The 25,886-nt window shown below is 34.1% G+C and overlaps 1 protein-coding gene across 1 annotated transcript in view; it reads right to left on the reverse strand.

Annotated features, from left to right (window-relative positions):
• Positions 1–25,886, reverse strand: part of CTNNA3 (catenin alpha 3) — a gene marked incomplete at both ends in the record, with an annotated part of 1,638,358 nt that overhangs the window by 1,248,756 nt on the left and 363,716 nt on the right.

Raw genomic sequence — 25,886 nt, forward strand, 5'->3', positions numbered from 1 at the left:
GAGCCCTAGTCCAGGAAGATCCCACATGCTGTGAAGCAACTAAGCCTGTGTGCCACAACTACTGAGCCTGCGCTCTAGAGCCCACAAGCCACAGCTACTGAAGCCCATGCACCTAGAGCCCATGCTCCACACCAAAGAGAAACCAGTGCAATGAGAAGCCCATGCACCACAACAAAGAGTAGCCCCCGCTCACCACAACTAGAGAAAGCCCGCATGCAGCAACAAAGAGCCAACACAGCAAAAAATAAATTAATTAAATAAAAAAAAAAAAAAAAAGAACTCTAGAAGAAATGAGTAGCAGACTAAATGACACAGAAGGACACATAAGTGATCTAGAAGGTAGAATATTGGAAATCACCCAATCAGAACTGCAGAAGGAAAGACAAAAAAAAAAAAAAAGCACAACATACAAGATCTCTAAGATAATATAGAATGTGCCAACATTTGCATAATAAATGTTCCAGAAGGAGAAGAGAGAGAGAGAAGGGAACAGAAAATGTATATGAAGAAATTGTGGCTTAAAATTTTCCCAAATTGAAAGAAGAATAAGGATATCCAGGTACAGGAAGCACAGAGGGTCCCAAACAAGATGAACCCAAACAGACCAACACCAAGACATATCATAATTAAAATGACAAAAGTTAAAGGTAAACAGAGAATTCTAAAGGAAGCAAGAGATAAAGAGTCATATACAAGGGAATCCACATAAAGCTATCAGCTGATTTCTCTGCAGAAAATTTGCAGGCCAGAAGGGAGTGGCGTTATATATTCAAAATGCCAAAAGGGAAAAACCTGCAACCATGGATACTCTATCCAGCAGGATTATCATGTGGAATAGAAGGAAAGACAACTTCTCAGACAAAACTAAAAGAGTTCAGGAATACTAAACCTATCCTAAAAGAAATGCTGAAGGGTCTTCTCTAAAAGGAAAAAGAAGAATCTATAGAAAAGGGAAAATCCAACTAGGAAAGGCAAATATATAGTAAGGATTGAAGGTCACTTAAATAAACCAGTACATATATTAAAAGACAAAAAATGTAAAAACAACTATAACTATAATAAACAGTAAAGGGATAAGCAGGAATATGTAAAATATGACATCAAAAACACAAAATGTGGGGGAGGGGAATAAAAAATGTACTTTTTTTTTTTTGGCCATGCCACACAGCTTATGGGATCTTAGTTCCCCAAACAGGGATCGAACCCAGTCCCTCAGCAGTGAGAGTGCAGAGTCCTAACCACTGGACTGCCAGGGAATTCCCAAAATGTAGATCTTTTAGATATGTTGGAACTTAAGTGACTATCAGTTTAAATCAAGTAGATATAAGTATGGGTCAACAAACAAGAACCCCATGATAACCACAAATCGAAAGCCTACAACCTGTGCTATGGTATTGTCACAAAAACAGATTCATAGATCAATGAAACAGAACAGAGAGCACAGAAGTTAAACCCATGCACCTATGGTCAATTAATCTACAACAAAGGAGGCAAGAATATACAATGGAAAAAAAAAAAGTCTCTTCAGCAAGAGTGCTGGAAATGCTGGACAGCCACATGTAAAATAGTGAGATTATAACATTCCATTACAAGCCATATACAAAAATAAACTCAAAATGGTTTAAAGACCTAAATGAAAGACTGGATCCCATAAAACTCCTAGAAGTGAACATAGGCAAACACTCTGACATAAATCATAGCAATATTTTCTTGAATCGGTCTCCTAAGACAAAAGAAATAAAAGCAAAAATATACAAATGGGACTACATCAAACTTAAAAGCTTGTGCACAGCAAAGAAAACCATCAACAGCACAAAAAGACAACATATTGAATAGGAGAAAATATTTGCAAATGATATGAATGGCAAGAGATTAACACCCAAAATACACAAACAGCTCATACAACTCAATAAAAAAAAAATAACAAACAAGCCAATCAAAAAAATTGGCATAAGACCTAAATAGACTAAAGAAGACATATAAATGGCTAACAGGCACGTGACAAGATACTCAACATCACAAATTATTAGAGAAATGTGTATCAAAACCACAATGAAATATCACCTCACACCTGTCAGAATGTCTATAATCAAAAGTCTACAAATAAAAAATGTTGTATAGGATGTGGAGAAAAGGGAGTTCTCATACACTGTTGGTGGGAATGTAAATTGGTGCAGTCACGATGGAAAACAGTGTGGAGTTTCCTCAAAAAACTAAAAATAGAACTACCATATGATTCAGCAATTCCATTCCTGGTTATATATCTGGAAGAAAGAAAACACTAATTCGAAAAGATAAATGCACCTCAATGTTCATAGCAGCACTATTTATTATAGCCAAGATATGAAAGCAACCCAAGTGCCCATCAACAGACAACTGGAAGAAGAAAATGTGGTATATATATATATATATATATATATATATATATATATATATATATATATATATATATATATATATATATATATATAATGCAATGTTACTCTGCCATTTAAAAAAAAGAATGAAATACTGCCATTTGCAGCAATGTGAGTGGACCTAGAGAATATGATGTTTAGTAAAATGTTAGAGAAAGACAAACACTACATGATATCACTTATAATGTGGAATCTAAAAAATAACACAAATGAATGTATATGTAAAATAGAAACAGACTCAGAGATATGGAAAACAAATTTGTGGTTACCAAAGAGGAAACAGAAGAGGGAGGGACAAATTAGGGGTATGCAATTAACAGATACAAACTGCTAGGTATAAAATAGATAAGCAATAAGCTTATACTGTATAGCACAGGGAATTAACCATTATCTTGAAATAACCTATAATGGAGTATAATCAGAAATGCTATGCTTATATCTGAAACTAACATAATAGTGTAAATCAATTATACTTCAATAAAAAAATGTAAAAAGAAAAAGGAGATATGGTTCATACATACAATGGAATATTACTCAGCCATTAAAAAACAATCACATCAGCCATCTGCATCAACATGAATGGATCTAGAAGGTATTATACTAAGTGAAAGAACTCAGAAAAAGACAAATGCTATATGATCTCAATTATATGTGGAATCTAAAAAACAAAACAAAAACAGATATAAAGAACAAATGGGTGGTTGCCAGAGGGGAGGGTGGGGGAAGGTGGAGGGAATAAGTGAAGATGATTAAGAAGTAAAAACCTCCAGGTATAAAATAAATAAGCCACAGGGACATAATATACAGCAATAATGAATACATTCAATAATATTGTAATAATTTTGTAATGGGACAGATGGTTACTAGACTAATCATGGTGATCATTTCATAATGTATGCAAATGTCAAATCACTATGTAGCAAACCTGAAACTGATATAATATTGTATGTCAACTATATTTCAATATAACATAATAATAAAAATTAAAAATAAGTAAATGGGGCTTCCCTGGTGGCGCAGTGGTTGAGAGTCCGCCTGCCGATGCAGGGGACACGGGTTCGTGCCCCGGTCTGGGAAGATCCCACATGCCGCGGAGCGGCTGGGCCCGTGAGCCATGGCCGCTGAGCCTGTGCTCCGGAGCCTGTGCTCCGCAAGGGGAGAGGCCACAACAGTGAGAGGCCCGCCTACCGCAAAAAAAAAAAAAAAAAAAAAAAAAAAAAAAAAAAAAAAAAAAAAAAAATAAGTAAATGTATGGAACAAAATACCACTAAAAATACAAAGAGAAAATGGTAATCCATTGTAATGTGGGAGACTTCAATTCTAATAAATGAGGCAGAAACAAGAGTAAAAATGAAGATAATTCATTTATTACAATTAAGTTTAAGAAAATTATTTTTTTTAGAATTTTCTATGAACAGAAACAGAATATACATTTTTTTTTCAAATAGGCAACTTTCAAAAAAACCCATGAATTAAGCTACAAAGAAAATCCCTAAAGTTTTACAAAAAAAAAAAAATCCAAAATTTTTTCTAAAATAAAACCTAGGGCCTCCCTGGTGGCGCAGTGGTTGAGAGTCCGCCTGCTGATGCAGGGGATACGGGTTCGTGCCCCGGTCTGGGAGGATCCCATATGCCGCGGAGCGGCTGGGCCCGTGAGCCATGGCCGCTGAGCCTGCGCATCCAGAGCCTGTGCTCCACAACGGGAGAGGCCACAACAGTGAGAGGCCCGCGTACCGCAAAAAAAAAAAATAAATAAAATAAAATAAAACCTATACTGTTACCAAAATTCAGTGAAACTAGGTATTAATTTTATAGGATGACAAAAACAAGCAAATAAAAACAAAGTATAAATTTTTGAAATACGCTACTAAGACTCCTAGGCCAAAAAAAGAAAAATATTAACTAAAATGTATGCCTATTTGGAAAAAGAGTAAAAAGTACTGCCCCTCAAATATAAGGTGTCCAGAGGAGAAAATGACACCTTAAATAAATATAAGACGTTAAGAAAAAATAATGAAGAAGATTAAAAATAAACTAAATAAATGTACTCAGTATATAAAAGAATGGCAAAATTAACTCAGGAATTAGAAAGTAGGAGTTAATAAAGATAAAAACAGAAATTAAGTAATTTTAAAAATTAACAGTAATCTTAATTACTAAAGGAAATCTTTACAGAGAATAAAATAGAAAAAGTCAGATTTGTAAAATTTAGGCTAAAAAAGAAGACATTTTCCTACTGCTATTCATTTGTTGACTCTTTTCTACTTTGCAGAATTTATTGAACTTTTCTTTTCTTCCTTTGAACCATTTTTGTGAATGTTCCATAGATATTTGAAAGGTGTGTGTTTGTTGTAAATAAAGTCCTATACACCAAATCAAGTTGCAAACTGTTCATTTTTGCCCAGGGTGGTCAACAAATAATAAATAAAAACAAAAACTGCTCTATTTTGAGGTCTTCTATAATATGCCTTAAACCAACTTTCCTAAGTTGGATTCCAACCAATATTAAGTGTGAATTGTCCACTCCTATTACATAAGTCTCTTTATCACCTCCCATATTTATTTTTCCTCCATGATTTTTCTCATTCTTATTTCCCACAAGGGCAATCCCTAATTAACATGAAACTAACACTACCTAGCACTAGATTTCATTCCAGAGTAGTTTCCCTAGAGAACATAACTTATGACCCATGAGTGAGGATTTGAAGGAAGAGTGTTGTGTTGAACTCTAGTAGTTTGCTTTATGTTATTCTCATCTCTTAAATAGGTATGCAATTCTTAGAATCAGGGACTATTTCTTTTACTTCTTTTCTAGTTCTATGAAGCATATGAAAATGTGGGAATACAGAACAGTTACCTAATAAATGGACATATATACACTACCAAACATAAGGTAGATAGCTAGTGGGAAGCAGCTGCATAGCACAGGGAGATCAGATCGTGTTTTGTGACTGCCTGGAGGGGTGGGATAGGGAGGGAGGAGGGAGGGAGATGCAAGAGGGAATGGATATGGGAACAGATGTATATGTATAACTGACTCACTTTGTTATAAAGCAGAAACTAACACACCATTGTGAAGCAATTATACTCCAATAAAGTTGTAAAAAAAAGAAATATTGATGATCAACTGGCTAACATGAAACTCATGATATTATATAAATACTACATAAGAACTTGTTTTAAAACTCTGCTCTAGATTTCAGCTTTACCTTTTTCAAGTTTTGGAAAAGTAAAATAAAATCATGATTTTATCCAGCCACCTAGAAGGTATCTCTAAGTTTGATATCAAATTTATGGATCATGAGTTGAACATTCTCTGTAATATCATGTACAGCATGTATTTAATAGTCCCAAGAGGCCAAGAGAAAGCAAGTTCTAGAAATCATTATTATCCACATATTTTATTTACAAGGCACTCAATCCTTTCTTTTTAATCATCAATATGTAAGAGATTTTTATCCTTCTCTTATTGGATAAATATTTATTAGATGCATTAAAAATTCTCACCAGGTTCTCAAATGTCAGCAATTCATTATCTTTTAAAAAAATATTTATTAAGCAATTACTACATCCCTGGCACTGTGCTAAGCAGTGGGGAATATAAATATTAATAAGACATCATTCCTCTACTCACAAAACTCATCATCTCCTAGGGAAAGGAAGCATAAACAAATGTATTAAACTCAAGATCTAATTGAATTCCAGCACTGGCCATCATTTTTCACAAAAGGTCTTATTGAGAAAGGGCAATTACTAGGGGGAGGTGGTCATGAGAAACAAGCTCAAGTTATAAGTCTTCTAATTCTTGTTTCTCTTGAACATAGACAAGTTATATAGCTTAATGCAAGAGCAGTTTGCTATTTTACAAAGGACATAATAATTTCTAAACTATTTGCTGTACAAGGCAATCTGATCCTACTAATAAAATGTGCAGATAAACATGCTAACTACTCCAAATATAAGGCATTAGTATTAAGCCAGTACCTAGCCCAATGCCTCACACAGACTAGATTTAACAAATATTTATTAAATTTAATGAATATGGGGCGGAGTCAAGATGGCGGTGTGGGAAGATGCAGAGTTTGCGTCTCCCCACTACTAGGGTGCCTTCCGGACACTGGTGGGGGACCTCAATGCCCAAGGAGATGGGAGGAACTCCCAAGCGAACCATGTACAATCTCCACTGTTGGAAGCCTCAGGCCAAACAACCAGTAAAACAGGAACACAATCCCACTAATCAAAAAAAATAAAAAAAAAGACAGGAAAAAAATATGTCACGATGAAGGAGCAAGGTAAAATCCTACAAGACAAAATAAATGAAGAGGAAATAGGCAACCTACCTGAAAAAGAATTCAGAGTAATGATAGTAAAGATGATCCAAATCTCAGAAATAGAATGGAGGCACAGATTGAGAAAATACAAGAAATGTTAAACAAAGATCTAGAAGAACTAAAGAACAAACAGAGATGAACAACACAATAATTGGAATGAAAAACACACTAGAAGGAATCAAAAACAGAATTACTGAGGCAGAAGAACGAATAAGTGACCTGGAAGACAAACTGATGGAAATAACAGCCAAGGAGCAGAATAAAGAAAAAAGAATGAAAAGAATTGAAGACAATCTCAGAGACCTCTGGGACAACACTAAATGCACCAACCTTCGAATTATAGGGGTCCCAGAAGAAGAGAAAAAGAAAGGGTCTGAGAAAATATTTGAAGAGATTATAGTGGAAAACCTCCCTAACATGGGAAAGGAAATAGTGACCCATGTCCAGGAAGCACAGAGAGTCCCACACAGGATAAATCCAAGGAGAAAATCACCTAGAAACATATTAATCAAACTAACAAAAAATAATTCAAAGAAAAAATATTAAAAGCAGCAACAGAAAAACAAAAAATAACATACAAAGGAACCTCCATAAAGTTACCAGCTGATTTTTCAGCAGAAACTCTGCAGGCCACAAGGGAGTGGCAGGATATACTTAAAGTGATGAAAGAGAAAAACCAACAACCAAGACTGCTCTATCCAGCAAGGATCTCATTCAGATTTGACAGAGAAATCAAAGCTAAGAGAATTCAGGACCACCAAACCAGCTTTACAACAAATGTTAAAGAAACTTCTCTAGGCGGGAAACACAAGAGAAAAAAGAGAACCACAAAAACAAACCCAAAACAATTAAGAAAATGGTAATAGGAACATACATATTGATAATTACCTTAAATGTAAATGGACTAAATGCTTCCACCAAAAGACACAGATTGGCTGAATGGATACAAAAACAAGACCCATATATATGCTGTCTACAAGAGACCCACTTCAGACCTAGAGACACATACAGATTGAAAGTAAGGGGATGGAAAAAGGTATTCCATGCAAATGGAAATCAAAAGAAAGCTGGAGTAGCAATTCTTATATCAGACAAAATAGACTTTAAAATAAAGACTGTTACAAGAGACAAGGAAGGACACAACATAATGATCAAGGGATCAATCCAAGAAGAAGACATAACAATTATAAATGTTTATGCACCCAACACAGGAGCACCTCAATACATAAGGCAAATGCTAACAGCCATAAAAGGGGAAATCGACAGTAACACAATCATAGTAGGGGACTTTAACACCCCACTTTCACCAATGGACAGATCATCCAAAATGAAAATAAATAAAGAAACACAAGCTTTAAATGATACATTAAACAAGATGGATTTAATTGACATTTATAGGACATTCCATCCAAAAACAACAGAATACACTTTCTTCTCAAGTGCACACAAAACGTTCTCCAGGATAGATCACATCTTGTGTCACAAATCAAGCTCTGGACAATTTACCAAAATTGAAATAATATCAAGCATCTTTTCTGACCACAACACTATGAGACTGGAAATCAATTACAGGAAGAAGACTGTAAAAAACACAAATACATGGAGGCTAAACAATGCACTACTAAATAAAAGAGATCACTGAAGAAATCAAAGAAGAAATTAAAAAATACATAGAAACAAATGACAACAAAAACACGACAATCCAAAACCTGTGGGATGCAGCAAAAGCAGTTCTAAGAGGGAAGTTTATAGCAACTCAATCTCACATCAAGAATCAAGAAAAATCTCAAATAAACAATCTAACCCTACACCTAAAGCAACTAGAGAGAGAAGAACAAAGAAAACCCAAAGTCAGCAGAAGGAAAGAAGTCATAAAGATCAGAGAAGAAATAAATGAATTAGAAACAAAGAAAACAATAGCAAAGATCAATAAAATTAAAAGCTGGTTCTTTGAGAAGTTAAATAAAATTGATAAATCCTTATCCAGACTTGTCAAGAAAAAAAGGGAGAGGACACAAATCAATAAAATTAGAAATAAAACAGAACTCACAACTGACACTGCAGAAATACAAAGGATTAAAAGAGACTACTACAAACAACATATATGCCAATAAAATGGACAAACAGGAAGAAATGGACAAATTCTTGGAAAGGTACAATTTTCCAAGACTGAACAAGGAAGAATTAGAAAATATAAACAGACCTATCACAAGTAATGAAATTGAAACTGTAAAATAAAACTCTTTCAACAAACAAAAGTCCAGGATCAGATGGCTTTATAGGCGAATTCTATCAAACATTTAGAGAAGAGTTAACACTGATCCTTCTCAAACTCTTCCAAATATTTGCAGAGGGAGGAATACTCCCAAATTGATTCTATGAAACCACCATCACCCTGATACCAAAGACAGAAAAAGACATCACAATAAAAGAAAATTATAGACCAATATCACTGATGAACATAGATGCAAAAATCCTGAACTAAATACTAGCAAACAGAATCCAACAACATATTAAAAGGATCATACACCATGATCAAGGGGGATTTATTCCAGGGATGCAAGGGTTCTTCAGTATACACAAATTAATCAATATTATACATCAAATTAACAAATTAAGGAATAAAAAGCATATGATAATCTCAATAGATGCAGAAAAAGCTTTTGACAAAATTCAACACCCATTTATGATTTAAAAAAAAAGCTCTCCAGAAAATGGGCATAGAGGGAACGTACCTCAACATAATAAAGGCTGTGTATGACAAACCAACAGCAAACATCATACTCAATAGTGAAAAACTGAAAGAATTTCCACTAGGATCAGGAACAAGACAAGGATGTCCGCTCTCACCACTCTTATTCAACATAGTTTTGGAAGTCCTAGCCACGGCAATCAGAGAAGAAAAAGAAATAAAAGGAATACAAATTGGAAAAGAAGCAGTAAAACTGGCACTGTTTGCCAATGACATGATAACTATACATAGAAAATCCTAAAGATGCCACCAGAAAACTAATAGAACTAACCATTGAATTTAGTAAGGTTGCAGGATACAAATTAATGCACAGAAATTTCTGGCATTCCTGTACACTAGCAATGAATGAAAAATCAGAAAGAGAAATTAGGAAACAATCCCATTTGCCACTGCAACAAAAAGAATAAAATACCTAGGAATAAACCTACCTAAGGAGGTGAAAAGTTTGTACTCAGAAAACTATAAAACACTGATGAAAGAAATCAAAGATGACATAAACAGATGGAGAAATATACCATGTTCTTGGATTGGAAGAATCAACATTGTGAAAATGACTATAGTACCCAAAGCAATCTACAGATTCAGTGCAATCCCTATCAAACTACCCCTGGCATTCTTTACAGAATTAGAACAAAAAATTTTACAATTCATATGGAGACACAAATGCCCCAAATAGCCAAAGCAATCTTAATAAAGAAAAATGGAGCTGGTGGAATCAGGCTCCCTGACTTAAACCTATAGCAATCAAGACAGTATGGTACTGGCACAAAAAAACAGAAATATAGATCAATGGTACAGGATAGAAAGCCCAGAGATAGACCTACGCACCTATGGTCACCTAATTTACAACAAAAGAGGCAAGGACATATAATGGAGAAAAGACAGCCTCTTCAATAAGTGGTGCTGGGAAAACTGGACAGCTACATGTAAAAGAATGAAACTAGAACACTACCTAACACCATACACAAAAATAAACTCCAAATGGATTAAAGACCTAAATATAAGACCAGACACTATAAAACTCTTAGACGAAAACGTAGGAAAAACACTCTGATATAAAATACAGCAAGATCTTTTTTGACCCGCCTTCTAGAGTAATGAAAATTAAAAAAAAAAAAAAAGGGACCTAATTAAACTTAAAAACTTTTGCACAGCAAAGGAAACCATAAACAAGACGAAGAGACAACCCTCAGAAAATATTTCTGGGAAATATTTGCAAATGAAACAACGGACAAAGGATTAATCTCCAAAATATATAAACAGCTCATGGAGCTCAATATCAAAAAGACAAACAATCCAATTAAAATTGGGCAGAAGATCTACATAGACATTTCACCAAAGAAGACATACAGATGGCCAAGAGGCACATGAAAAGATGCTCAACATCACTAATTATTAGAGAAATGCAAATCAAAACTACAATGAGGCATCACCTCACGCTGGTCAGAATGGCCATTATCAAAAAATCTAGAAACAATAAATGCAGGAAAGGGTGTGGTGGAAAGGGTGTGGTGAAAAGGGAACCCTCCTGCACTGTTGTGGGAATGTAAATTGATACAACCACTATGGAAAACAGTATGAAGGCTCCTTAAAAAACTAAAAATAGAACTGCCGTATGAACCAGCAATCCCAGTACTGGGCATATACCCTGAGAAAACCATAATTCAAAAAGGCACATGTACCCCAATGTTCATTGCAGCACTATTTACAATAGCCAGGACATGGAAGCAACCTAAATGTCCATCGACAGATGAATGGATAAAGAAGTTGTGGCACATATATACAATGCAATATTACTCAGCCATAAAAAGATACAAAATTGAGTTATTTGTAGTGAGGTGGATGGACCTAGAGTCTGTCATACCGAGTGAAGTAAGTCAGAAAGAGAAAAACAAATACCATATGCTAACATATATATATATATATATATATATGTATACATATATATATATATATAATCTAAAAAAAAAAGAAATGGTACTGATGAATCTAGTGGCAGGGCAGGAATAAAGACGTAGACATAGATAATGGACTTGAGGGCACGAGTGGGGGAGGGGAAGCTGGGGCAAAGTGAGAGTAGCATTGACATATATACACTACTAAATGTAAAATAGATACCTAGTGGGAAGCAGCAGCATAGCACAGGGAGATTAGCTCTGTGCTTTGCAATGACCTAGAGACGTGGATAGTGAGGGTGGGAGGGAGGCTCAAGAGGGAGGGCATGTGGGGATATATGTATGCATATGGCTGATTCACTCTGTTGTACAACAGAAACTAACACAGTATTGTGAAGCAATTATACTCCAGCAAAAAGCTATTAAAAAATTAAAAAATAAAATAAAATAAAAATAATTACATATATGTATATATATAAAAAATTTAATGTGTACATTATACCATAACATATTCTCATATTTATCATCTTATTTTAATATATTTTATTAAATTTTAATAACTACTTCATACTCAAGAATATGAGTGAATGAAAATAATAATAAATAATAAAACAACAATGAAACAATCCAGCTTAAGAAAAAGAATATGCCCAGTAGCTTTAAAGCTCCTGATGTGGCTATGCACCCTCTCTGTCCACCCACTCCACTTTTACATTTTGCATTAATTATTCTCTTCCTTCTCTTTATAGCTTATCATATATATATCTGTACCACTAAATATATATATGTATATATATATGTATGGTTTAGTTTGCATGTCTCAACCTTTATATAAATTAAATATTTTGCATGGATTCTTACATGGCTTGCTCTTTTTTGGTAAAGCTTTATGATTTGGTATTCACTCATGTTAATATGCATTGCTATAATTTATTCATTTTCATTCATTATGGTTGTATTCCTAATTTTAAGAGGAATAGTTTTAATAATTCAAATGTAAGTATAAAGTTTACTGTAGAATTTTATAGAAACCCTTTATTAATTTAAGAAAATTCACTTCTGTTTCTAGCTTGATAGAAGTTTTAAATAAATTATACTGAACTTTTCTAATGTTTTCTGTATCCTCTGAGATTAAAATATAGTTTTTCTCTGGGGTAAATGACATCTGTAGATGTTCTAATGTTAAACTAACATCACATTCCCAGAATAAATCCAACTTCATTTTAATGAGTTCTTTATTGCTTAACAGTTTGCTTACATTTTAAGATTTTTGCATCCTTAGATTGGCATGTGAATTTCCTTTTTTGTCTAACCCATGTACTGTTAGTATTGGTTTCACCACCTTCATTTAGTGAATTAAAAAGCTGATACTTCTTTTGTCGTTCTTAGGAAGTTACATTTACATATACCCAAAAGGATTTTTAGTACTCCTTGTAAACATATCTGAACCCAGTGTTTGCTTTGAGTAAAAACTGTTGACTACTAATTCAATTCTTCAATTCACATTACCTGTTCTTGAGTCAGTTCTGGTAAATCATGTTTTGCGAGTAATTTTTCTAAATTTCAACCAAATTTTCATTTTTATGAGTATAAATTTCTTCATATATTTATAGTATTGCAGTATTTCGAATATTTAGTTATATTCTCCCTGGTTATGGTCCCATGGAGACCATATTACATACTGTTATATTTCCCCCTCCTTTCCCCTTTTGGTAACCATAAGATTGTTTTCCATGTCAGTGAATCAGTTTCTGTTTTATAAATAAGTTCATTTGTATCAATTTTTATTACATGATATCATATGATAACTGTGTTTCTTAGTCTGACTTACTTCACTTAGTATGGTAATCTCTAGGTCTATCCATGTTGCTGCAAATGGCATTATTTCATTCTTTTTTATGGCTGAGTATTATTCCATTGTATATGTGTACCACATCTTTATCCATTCCTCTGTCAGTGGACACTTAGGTTGATTCCATGTCTCGGCTATTGTAAATAGTGCTGCAATGAACATTAGGGTGCATTACTTTTTTGAGTTATGGTTTTCTCTGGATATATGCCCAGGACTGGGATTGCTGGATCATATGGTAGTTCTATTTTTGTTTATGAGGAACCTCCATACTATTCTCCACAGTGGTTATACCAATTTACATTCTCACCAACAGTATTGGAGGGTTCCCTTTTCTCCACGCCCTCTCCAGCTTTTATTTGTTTGTAGGCTTTTTGATGATGCCCATTTTGAACAGCGTGAGATGATACCTCATTGTAGTTTTGATTTGCATTTCTCTAATAATTAGTAATGTTGAGCATCTTTTCATGTGCTGTTGGCCATCTGTATGTCTTCTTTGGAGAAATGTCTATTACGTCTTCTGTCCACGTTTGACTGGGTTATTTTTTTTTCAATATTGAGTTGTATGAGCTGTTCGCATATTCTGGAAATTAAGCCCTTGTCAGTCGCATCATTTGTGAGTATTTGCTCCAAGTCCATAGGCTATCTTTTCATTTGTTTATGGTTTCCTTTGCTGTGCAACAGCTTTTAAGTTTGTTGTAGTTCCATTTGTTTATTTTTGCTTTTATTTCCTTTTCCTTGAGTGACTGATGCGAGAAAACATGGGTATGATTTATGCCTGAGAATATTTTGCCTAAGTTCTCTTCTAGGAATTTTATGGTGTTATGTCTTATATTTAAGTCTTTAATCAATTTTGAGTTTATTTTTGTGTATGGTGTGAGAGAGTGTTCTAATTTCATTCTTTTACATGTGGCTACCCAGCTTTCCCAACATTACTTGCTGAAGAGACTGTCTTTTCTCCATTGTATATTCTTGCCACCTTTGTTGAAGACTAATTCACCATAGGTACATGGGTTTATTTCTTGGCTTTGTCTTCTGTTCCATTGATCCATATGTCTGTTTTTGTGCCAATACCATGCTGTCTTGATTACTGTAGCTTTGTAGTATTGTCTGAAGTCTGGGAGGGTTATGTCTCTAGCTTTGTTCTTTATCCTCGGGATTGCTTTGAAAATTCTGAATCTTTTGTTGTTCCATATAAATTTTAGGATTATTTGTTCTAGTTCTGTGAAAAATGTCATGGGTAATTTGATAGGGTTCACATTAAATTTCTAGATTGCTTCCAGTAGTATGGCCATTTTAAGAATATTAATTGTTCCAATTTGAAAGCATTGGATATCTTTCCATTTCTTTGAATCATCTTGTTTTTTTATCAATGTTTTATAGTTCTCATCAGGTTTTCTTTTATAATGTAAGTATTTTGGTGATAAATTTCCCTCTAATTAGCTGCATGTTAGCTATTATTAATTAGCTGTATCCCTCAAATTTTATTATTTTCATTATTTCTCAGATATAACTACTTTTACTTTCAATTATAATTTATTCTTTGATGAGAGAGTAACACAGGTGTGCTTTTCAAAAATGACTCCAAACAGTGGGGTAATTTCATTTATTTATCTAAATATATTTCTAGGTGGACTGTAAGATACTAGTTCTTTGAAAACCATGGCTTAGTAAGGTCAATATTTGTTAATTTTCTTTGGGATTTTTTGGGTTTTTGAAAAGTATGTGTTACAACCTCCTGGTGAATGTAACCTTATATTGCTAGATATTAATCATTATTAGCAATTTATTTTGACTAATATTAATATAGCTACACCAGCTTTCTTTGGTTAGGATTTGTTGGATGTATTTTTTTTCATCCTTGGACTTTCAGACTTCCCCTGTTTTTATGTTTTAGGTGAGCTTCTTATAAACAGCATATAGCTGGAGTTTGTTTTCTATTCTAAGCTCTGAGTATTTGTGCTTTTAAGAGTTTTATGTTTTCTTGTACATTTACTATGGTTACTGAAATATTTGAATTAATTTTACCATCATGTTTCCTATTGTCTATTTGTCCCTTTTTTTCTGTTTATTTTCCCCCTCCATTAATTTCTTCTTTTGGATTGAATGAGTTTCTTATTTTCTCATCCCATATTTCTTTTCTCCATGTTTTCAGATTATACTGTCTATTGCTATACATTTTTAGTAGTTACTTTAGATGTTTTGACATGCTTATTTAAATTAATGTCTAAAGTAAGTCAATACCTTTGCCTTTCCCCTCCCCAAAATACCAAGATCATAGAAGATTTAACTCTTAATCCACTCTTCCTTAATTATATGCTCCTGTTTTCAGGCACATTAATTCTGTATTTTTAATTACACAAACTATACACCATTATTAATCCTTTATAACAATTAATATTTGAGCAGTAGTAAACCCATATATTTACCATTTATTTTTCTTACAAATTCTTACATTTGCACATTTTTTTCTTTAGCAATTTTTTCAGTGAAATTGTTCAGTAAACTCTACAAGTTTGGGGTTGTATAAAAGTATCTTTATCTTTGTTCTTAGACGATAGATGCATTGTTTACTGAATTCAAGGTTAAGAGTTATGTTCTCTCAGGATTAAAAGGAGGATAATTCCACTGTCTTACAGCATCTATATCTGAGAAATCAACTATCAGACATTACTCATGTCTGCATGTGGATATTCACTTTTCTCAACATCATTCATTGCAGAGACTTTTTTCCCCACTGTGTATTCTTAATACGCTGTTAAAGATTAGTGGACTGTAAATGTTTTAATTTATTTCTGGGCTCTGTGTTCTGTTCCATTGGTCTATATACCTGTTTTTATGCTAGTATCATACTGTGTTAATTACTGTAGCTCTATAATACATTTTGAGTCAGGAAATGTGATGCCTCCAGCTTTGTTCTCCTTTCTGAAGATTACTTGGACTATTTTGAGTCTTTGTGGTTCTATATGAATTTTAGAATTCTTTTTCTATTTAAGTAAAGAATGCCACTGGATTTTTCATTAGGTTTGTACTGGATCTGTAAATCATTTTGGATAGTATAGGCATTTTAGCATATTGAGCATTCTAATCCATGAACACAGGATGTCTACCAATTTCTGAGTCTTCTTTAGTTGCCTTCACTAATGTTTCATAGTTTAGAATGTACAAGTTTTTTAGCTCTTTGCTTAAGTTTAATCATAAGTGTTCAAATTTTTGTTGCTATTGTAAATTGGATTGTTTTCTTAATTTCTTTCTTTGGATAGTTCATTATTAATGCATAGAAATGCAACTGCTTTTTGTATGTTGATTTTGTATCCTGCAATTTTACTGAATTCATTTATTGTTTCTAACAGGATTTTGTTGTTGATTCTTTATGGTTTTCTACATATATTATCATGTGATCTGCAAACAGATATAATTACTTCTTCCTTTCCAATTTTGATGTCTTTACATTTTTATTGTCTCATTACTCTGTTGAGGACTACCAGTACTATGTTGAATAGAAGTGGCAGGAGTAGGCATCCTTGCTTTATACCAGAAATTAGAGGAAAAGCCTTCAGTTTCCCCCCCCCCCAGTAATTACAACATTAGCTGTGGGCTTTCCATACATGGGATTTATTGTGTTGAGGTGAGTTCCTTCTCTACTTAATTTGCTGAGAGTTTTTTTTTTTTTTATCCTGAATGGATGTTAAACTTTGTCAAATGCCTTTTCTACATCTATTGACATGATCATGTGGTTTTTATCTTTCATTCTGTTAATGTGGTCATCACACTGATTGATTTGCATATGAGTACCATCCTTGTATTCCAGGGATAAATCTCCCTTGGTCATGGTATATAATTCTTTTAATGTACTGTTGAATTCAGTTTGCTAATATTTTATTGAAGATTTTTGCATCTATGTTTATTAGAGACATTGGCTTACAGTTTCTTTTCCTATGGTGTTTTTCTCTGCTTTGGTATTAGGGTGATACTGGCCTCATAAAATGATTTGGTAAATGTTCTCTCTTCCAAAAAGTGTTCTATTTGGGGGAAGATTAAGAACGATTGGTATAAATTCATCTGTGAACACATCTGGTGATGGACTTTCCTTAGTTTAGAGGTTTTTGATTACTGCTTCAATCTCCTTACTTGTTATTGGTCTGTTCAGATTTTCTATTCTTGACTTAATCTTCAGAGATTGTACACTTCTGGAAATTTATCCATTTCTTCTAGGTCCTCTCATTTGTTGGCATGTAATTGTTCATAGCAGCTTCTTATGATTCTTGTTATTTCTGCATTATCAGTTGTAATGTCTCCTCTTTCATTTCTTTGATTTTATTTATTTGAGTCTTCTCTTTTTCTTAGTCTAGCTAAAGGTTTGTCAATTTTCTTTCTCTTTTCTTAGTTTCATTGATCTTGTAGTTTCATTGACATTGTTTTCCTATTGTTTTTCTTGTCTCTATTTCATTTATTTCTGTTCTGACCTTGGTTATTTTCTTCACTTGGCTAATTTGGGGCAAAGTTTGTTCTTTTTTTTATAGCTTCTTGAGGTATAAAGTTGGTTTATTTGAGATCTTTCTTGTTTCTTAGTGTAGGCATTTATCACTATAAACTTCCCTCTTAGTACTGCTTTTGCTGTATTCCATAAGTTTGGGTATTTAATCTTTTTATCTTCATTTGCCACATGACACTTTTTAAATTTTCCTTTTGATTTCCTCTTTGACCCAATGGTTGTTCAAAAGAGTGTATTGTTTAGTTTTCTCATATTGTAAGTTTTCCTGTTTTTTTGCTATTATTGATTTCTAGTTTCATACCACTGAAGTTGGAAAAGATACTTGGATTTCTATCTTCTTATATTTAATAAGACTGTTTTGTGTATTTATTAAGACTTATTTTGTGTATAGCATTCTTTCATTGTTAGGTGAAAAGTGTTGAACATGTCTATTAGGTTCACTTGGTCTATAGTGTTGTTCATGTCCACTGTTTCTTCATAGCTTTTCAGTCAGAATGTACTATCTATTATTAAAAGTAGGGTATTGAAGTCTCCTACTGTTATTGTATTGCTGTCAATTTCTCCTTTAAAATCTGTGAATATTTGCTTTATATATTCAGGTACTCTGATGCTGGGTACAAACATATTTATAATTATTATATCTTCTTTTTGAATTGACCCTTTTATCATTATATAACAACACTCTTTGTCTCTAGAGACAGTTTTTGACAACTCTAGTTTGTCTGGTATAAGTATAGCTCCTCCTGTTTTATTCTGGTTAACATTGTCATGGAATATCTTTTATTCATCTCTTCACTTACAGCATATATGTGTTCTTGAATCCAAAGTGAATTTCTTATAGATAGCTTATAGTCAGATATTGTTTTTTTTTAATCTATTCAGCCACTCTATGTCTTTCATTTGGAGAATTTAATCCATTTACATTTAAAGTAATTATTGATAGGTAAGCTCTTACTATTGCCAGTTTATTAATTGTTTTCTGATTGTTTGGTACTTTCTTCCTTTCTTCCTTTTGCTTTCTTCCTTTGCAATTTGAAGATTTTTTGGGGGTAGTGGTATGTTTTCATTCCTTTCTTTTTATCTTTTGTGTATCTACTACAGTTTTTTCTTTATGATTACCATACAGTTTACATAATGCATCTTATAGTTATAATAGTCTATTTTAAGCTGATAAGAGCTTAATTTTGATTGTACACAAAAACTCTACACTTTTACTCTACTATCACATTATATGCAATTGATGTTATAATGTACATCTTTTTATATTGTGTATCCATTAACAAAATTTAATTATAGTTATTTTTAATATTTTGTCTTTTAACTTTGATACAAGAATTAAATTGATTTAACCACCATTATAGTAATAAAGTATTCTGTTTTGTCTATAGTAATACCTTTCCCAATGAGTTCAATACTTTTTATTCTCTCATACTGTTGTGTCATCTTAACTTAAAGAACTCCCTTTAGCATTTCTTGTAAGGTAGGAATATGGGTGATGAACTCCTTCAGCTTTTGATTGTCTGAGAAAGTCTTTACCTTCCCTTCATTTTTGAATGACAAGTTTGCCAGGCACTGTATTGTTGGTTGGTAGATGTTTTCTTTCAGCACTTTGAATATATCACCACATTCCTCACTGGCCTGCATAGTTTCCGCTGAAAAATACATTGATAATCTTATGGGGAAGGGAGGGTCCCCTTGTACGTAGCAAGTCATTTTTCTCTTGCTGCTTTCAAATTTCTCTTAGTCATTAAGTTTGACAATTTGATTATAATGTGTCTTGGTGTTTTTTAGACTTCCTGGATGATGTCTATTTTCTTCCTTGGTTTGGAAAATTTCCAAACATTATTTCTTTAAATAAGATTTCTGCTCCTTTCTTTTCTCTTCTTCTGGAACTCTAATAATGCATACATATCCACATGATGATACACATATGCATAAGTTTCTTAAGCTGATTTCACTCTTTTTCTTTTTTTTTCTTTTTGCTCCTCTGACTGTATGATTTCCACTGACTTGTCTTTCAGTTTATTGATCCTTTCCTTCCTCTGTTTGATCTAGTCTGAGCTAAACTCCATTTATTGATTTTTTTTCCAATTCAAATGTATTATTCAGCTCTATGTTTTTTTTTTTTTTAATATTTTGTCTTTGTTAAAATTCTTACTTTGTTCATAAATTGTTCTCCTGACCTCAATGAGCACCTTCTTGTTCATTATTTTGAATTAGCTGTTGGGTAAATCACATATCTCTATTTTATTAGGGTCCATTTCTGGAGAGTTAGTTTGTTCTTTTATTTGGAACATATTTCCCTGTTTTTTTCTTGACTCTCTCTGTGTTTTTCTGTGCATTAGATAAAATAGCCACCTCTCCCAGTTGAGAGACTCACCTCAAGTGGGTGATGAACCCCAATAATCAGCCCATCCAGTTACTCCAGATGCTTCTCAAATGTTGTTGCTGGTCTAACTTGAAAAGCTGTGACACTAGATGTGCAGCATAACCCCTTCCAGGGAGAAACTAGTAGCTGGGCTTTACTGCTGGAGCAAGCCTGGGAAAGGAGTTGGTGGAAGAGGCTCTGCTCATTCAAAACTGCCACTTTGTTCTGTGTAGACTCCAGGAAACTAGAGAATGCATGGCTCCATCAGCTCCCAGAGGCAGGCGAGTGAGAAGCAAGATCTTCAGGCAGTAGTCAGAAAAGTCTACTGTACTAGATGTGTAGTCCAACTCCTTCCAAGAAGAAGATGGTAACTCGGTTACTTAACTGGAGCTAGTCAGAGGAAAAGCCATGGGAAGTGCCCACACACAGGTTCAAATGCCTAGGAGACTAGTGATTGCCTGTCCCATCAGCTCCCAAAGACAGCTGAGTTAGAAGTCAGACCCTGGTCAGCAACTGGAAAATTTAGTATGTAAATGTGCATTCTAACCCCTTCCAAGAAGAAGCTGGAAGATGGGCTTTATTGCCTGCTCATTCTGAACTGAGCCAGGGGGAAAAGCTATAGGAATTGCTTGAAAACTACCTCTTTGTTCTCTATGGTCCCAAGGGACTAGCAAATACAGGGCCCTGTCAGCTGCCAAAGATAGGCAAGCTAGTAGACAGTCCTTCTGGTAGCAGCCATAAAAGTTGGAGTGTTAGATATGTATCAAAACCTTTTCTCCTCAAGGAGAAGCTGGGAGATGGGGGATCCCTCTCAACTGTATGATGCTGTGTTAAGAATGGAGTTTATGGTGAGAGTGTATCTCAGTTTTTCCTAACTGTTTTGAGGTGGGCATTTTCTTAGTTGACCAACATGGAGGAATTGCTCAACTCGTTTCTGGATTTCAGAGGCAACTGATACATGTGTAGTTGTTTATTCAGTGTGTTTATGGGTAGAGGGAAGAGTCTGCCATCTTACTGAGAATAAAGCTATCCCTATTTTCTTTTTAAAATATTCTTTTTGCCTTTGTTGTTCTTCAGTTTCATTACAATATGAGTAGATGTGGATTTCTTTCTATATATCTTGCTTGGGAATTATTAGATTTTTTAGCTATGGAGATTGCTATCTTCCATTAGTTCCAGGAAATTCTCAGTATTTTTTTATGCTTTTCTTCTTCTGTATCTTATATCAGAATATTTTAGAACTCATCACACCATCCTCCATGTATCTTAACTGCTTTTTAAAAAAATCTTATTTTGTGTCTCTGTGGTGCATTGCAAGTAACTTCTTCAAACACATCTTTCAGATCATTAATTTGCTATCTAACCTCCTGTTTTGCCTAACCATTGAATTTTTCACAATTATGTTTTTCATTTTAGATAGTTCTGCCTGGTCAATTTTGATAGTCTTTTCTTCCTTCATCATACTCCTCATACTTTACTGAGTAGATGAGGAAATAATATATATTAAGCATACTAATTTACATCTAATATCTTACTGTTTCAACATCTGCAGTGTTTGCAGATCTGATTCTGCAGTTTGCTCTTTCCACAAAATTTCATTCATGGTGGTTTGCTTATTTGTGTGTCTTGTGAGAACTTATTGTCCTTGGACTGGTATGAGAAGTTTTTGTGGGCTTAGTGTATGGTGCAGACAGAATTTGAGTATACTTCTGGCAGTTACTTGGAGATATTGCCAAGACAGGACAATTTTAAATTTTCAGTTAAAGTCTTAGAGGCTACAGAGATAATATAACTTTTGACCCAAAGTCCAGATAAGAACAGACTTACAGTTAGAAATTTTCCAAGATGTTTTGTATATTTTTCTGACCTACCCATGGCCAATTTAAGCCAGCCAAGTTTTCCTACTATCTCCTGCTGTACAGGCTAGTGTTTTTCTCGTTTATCCAATGAGGTGGTCAAATAAAAGGATTCTCAGATTCGTGTAAGGGTCTCATGTGACTTTCCAGCTGACAAGCTTTGTCTCATGCGACTTTCCAGCTGACAAGCTTTGTCTTTTGTCCTCAGTTCATGTTCTTCCAAAATCCAAGCTACAGGCAATAATGAAAAACAAATTCCCCATATTGCATAGCACAATGCTAGTGCTGGCTTGCTAGTTTGGACTTGTGCTCTTTGTACCTGGCTAGCCCCAACAAATTTCCCTAATTCACTTGTCAGATTATCCATGTAGTTAAAAATATTTATCCATTATTTTTAGTTTTTCTAGTTCACTATATTTCTAAAAACCAAACCATTTTTTCATATTAAATTGTTTCTAGATATCACTGATGCCTATTTTCCTTTACCTCCTAAATGCTAATTTGATTAATAGAGGTCCTGTTTTCTCCTTCAGGTGAAAACAGAAGAATATAAGGACTGCATACCTCAAAACTATTACTCTTAGTAAAAGGCAGCATAGCTTGGCAGTTACAGGGAACCTAAACTAAGGCTAGATAGCCACTGAGAACAGATTTTTTTTTTCTCTTTGCGCTCCCTTATCACAGAAAGGTATCTGAGCAGCATATCACTCAGATATTTTCCTTGTGGTTTCCCTCACTTTAAATTTGCATCCCAGTTAAAAGTTAGATAAAGTAGAATACAAACCTCCAGTATGTACACTACAAGTTGGAAAAAGGAGAAAAAACAGGCGTAAAGGGAAAATGCTCTTCACTCCATTATTGCAAAACCATAGGCACCATTCCTATATTTGTTCTTTCCTTCCTTCATTCATTCATCGATATTTACCTAGCATTTACTATGTATAGAGCATTGTTCTAGGTGTTGGGGATACAACACTGAATAAAGGAATATATGAATAATGACCATAAATGAATATATAAAAAGAAGATAAGAAAATAAACATGACAGCTCTTTGAAAATGACAAAATACTACAAAACTCCTTTGTTATTATCATCATTATCACAAGAGGATCTGGATAATTCTGTGGACTATGATTATAAAAGCTGTGTTTTCCTTCCACACAAGAGCAAATATACCTTAGTAGACTTGGAGTTTCAAAGCAATTTTCACTGGCAAAGTTTCTCACCTAAAGATATTTTCATAATTCTGTTAATCCATAGTTGGGACACTTCTCAACTCTCATTCAGTCACAAATGTGAAAGAACACTCTAAAATTCACATTAGCTTTTCCAATAAAGAAATTGATTTAGCCCATACAGTGTTCTAATTCAACTTCTATTTTCTTCAACAATAAATCTCAGGTTTCATGTCAACAACCAAACATGGACCAGAATGAAAGATTTAATGATGCTTCAGCTTGGTAGTTATTGAGTAAGTGCTCTGATACACTTCTACACTATAACATTTAATGAGACTTACTCCTAACAGAGTATTTACTACATCAATTTATTTCATAGTATTATATTTGCAGAAGCAAGATAGAGCAAAGGTTATTTTGGATCCTTTACCAATAAGCTTCCTGTAAGTAAAGTGCAACCATTTAATTTACAAAATCATTTAAAAAGGCTAAATGCTCAATAAATTCTGCTTTATCTAGTTCAGACAACCTCAGAAGCTATTGTAACTTGGATATAAAAATGTGTATAAAATTCAGGCATTTTGTACCAGCTTTCTATCCCTAACTTTGGAACTGAATTTCAAAAGTTGTTGAGACAGTATTGGGATTTCTAGGTAATATCTTTGAAACTCTCTCCTGCCTTGATAAGAAGAAGGGAGTCGGCAACTTATCTTACAAAAGGGAAGACTCTATCACTATGCCTATGCCCACTCCCATCAAAACTACACCCATACACACACACAGACACACACACGCAGGCACACACACACACACACTTTCTCCTCCTCTCCAACCACTGCCATTTCTTGTCTGCAGCAGCCACTTTCAAATAAAGTGAGAAAAGAGAAGTCCCTGAAGGAAGACAACTTCAAAATCTTCTATCTTCTTCTATAATCCTAAGAACATAGAAAAAGGTGTCTGGGATAAACTGGACCTCTTATGCAAGCATCACCTGATACAATTCTGTTTAGTACTATGAAAAATGTGATACACAATCCCATCTGTCCACTCTTGCAAATTTCACCCCACAATACTAGTCACTCCTCATACACAGACTACTTCTACTTAAATAACCCAGGTACCCAAAAAATAATTTTTCACTAAAAAGTTATGCCATCTTTTGGACTGGGTTACATATATAATTTCTCTGATAGTTCCAATAAACTAAGAATCGTAGAACAAGTTTTGTTGAATTTTGATCAACCACATTAAGCTCTACCTGTGAGAATTCAGTATAATACAGAAGTTGGAAATATCTTCTAGAGTCAGACATACTAGATTCACATCCTGGTTACTACCACTCACTAGCCTTCTGACTCGAGCAAGTTAAAAAACATACATAAGTCTCAGTTTTATTTTCTGTAAAACAAACAAGAAAAAAACATATCTTATATGGACACTGTAATAATTAAGTGATAAATTTATGTTAAGTGTTTAGCTATCAAGAAATGTTACATATTAATGTATGGGGGACCTAATGTTCTGCTAGTATCACTGGTATAAAATTAATTAGAAACATAATCTTGCCCACAGGGTGTTTTCAATCTTATTGTGAAGACAGAACACTCATCTAATAGATAAGTTTACTGAGTACTCATTACACAAGGCAAACATTTACATGATGGGGTATTATTAAAGAATCATCACTAATTTTCTACCTTATTTAGACAAATAGGTCCTAAAATTTTCACATACATGCTAATAATTAGGAAGTTAACAGATTTTTTCATTGATGCCAAAAATTAGGAATTTAATAATGTTAGGTTAGAAGTGAAGAAACCTGTTTAAGACATGTAACTAAAGGAAAAGCATATGGAAAGGCTATTCTAAACTTAAATGAATTAGATATCTAATAAGTTTATTGTGACAGTAATAATGTTAAGAACATATAGGAATTATAGGTTATGTGTTTTTTTTTTAAGTTATCAGTAAAACTTTAGTAATTTTAATTGTGTTGATTTCTTTTTTTTTTTTTTTTTTTTTGCTGTACGCGGGCCTCTCACTGTTGTGGCCTCTCCCGTTGCGGAGCACAGGCTCTGGATGCGCAGGCTCAGCAGCCATGGCTCACGGGCCCAGCCGCTCCGCGGCATACGGGATCCTCCCGGACCGGGGCACGAACCCGTATCCCCTGCATCGGCAGGCGGACTCTCAACCACTGCGCCACCAGGGAGGCCCAATTGTGTTGATTTCTTGATTATGGAAGAGTCTTCTGCCAAATAGTCACCTCCACACCTAGTAATGAAAGCTAAGATTTATTGAACACTTACTATGTACCAGTCACTGCTATGAGCATTTTTACATGTATTGTTAATTCACTGACACAGACAACACTAAGAAATAGGCCCTATTATTATCCTCAATTTATAGGTGAGAAAACTGAGAGTTCAATAAAATAGCTTTCTTAAGGTCACACAGGCAGTATCCACCAGACCTGGGATAGGAACTCAGGCATCTGGGCTCCTGATCCCTTATCTTTAAACATTACACCGTGTTGTCTTCCATTAAGCAAGTACATATCTGACTTGGATAACCAATGATCTTTGACATCATACTGGAATGTCTAACAAATCTCTCAACTCAACATGTTGAAAATTGAGTTGCTGATCTTCCTCTCAAAAATGGCTTCACCCACAGTCTTCCCCATCATAGTTGATAAAAACTTAATCCATCCAGTTGCTCAAGCCAAAAAACAAACAACAACAACA

The sequence above is a fragment of the Hyperoodon ampullatus genome (assembly GCF_949752795.1).
Source record: "Hyperoodon ampullatus genome assembly, chromosome: 1".
Classification (NCBI taxonomy): Eukaryota; Metazoa; Chordata; class Mammalia; order Artiodactyla; family Ziphiidae; genus Hyperoodon; species Hyperoodon ampullatus.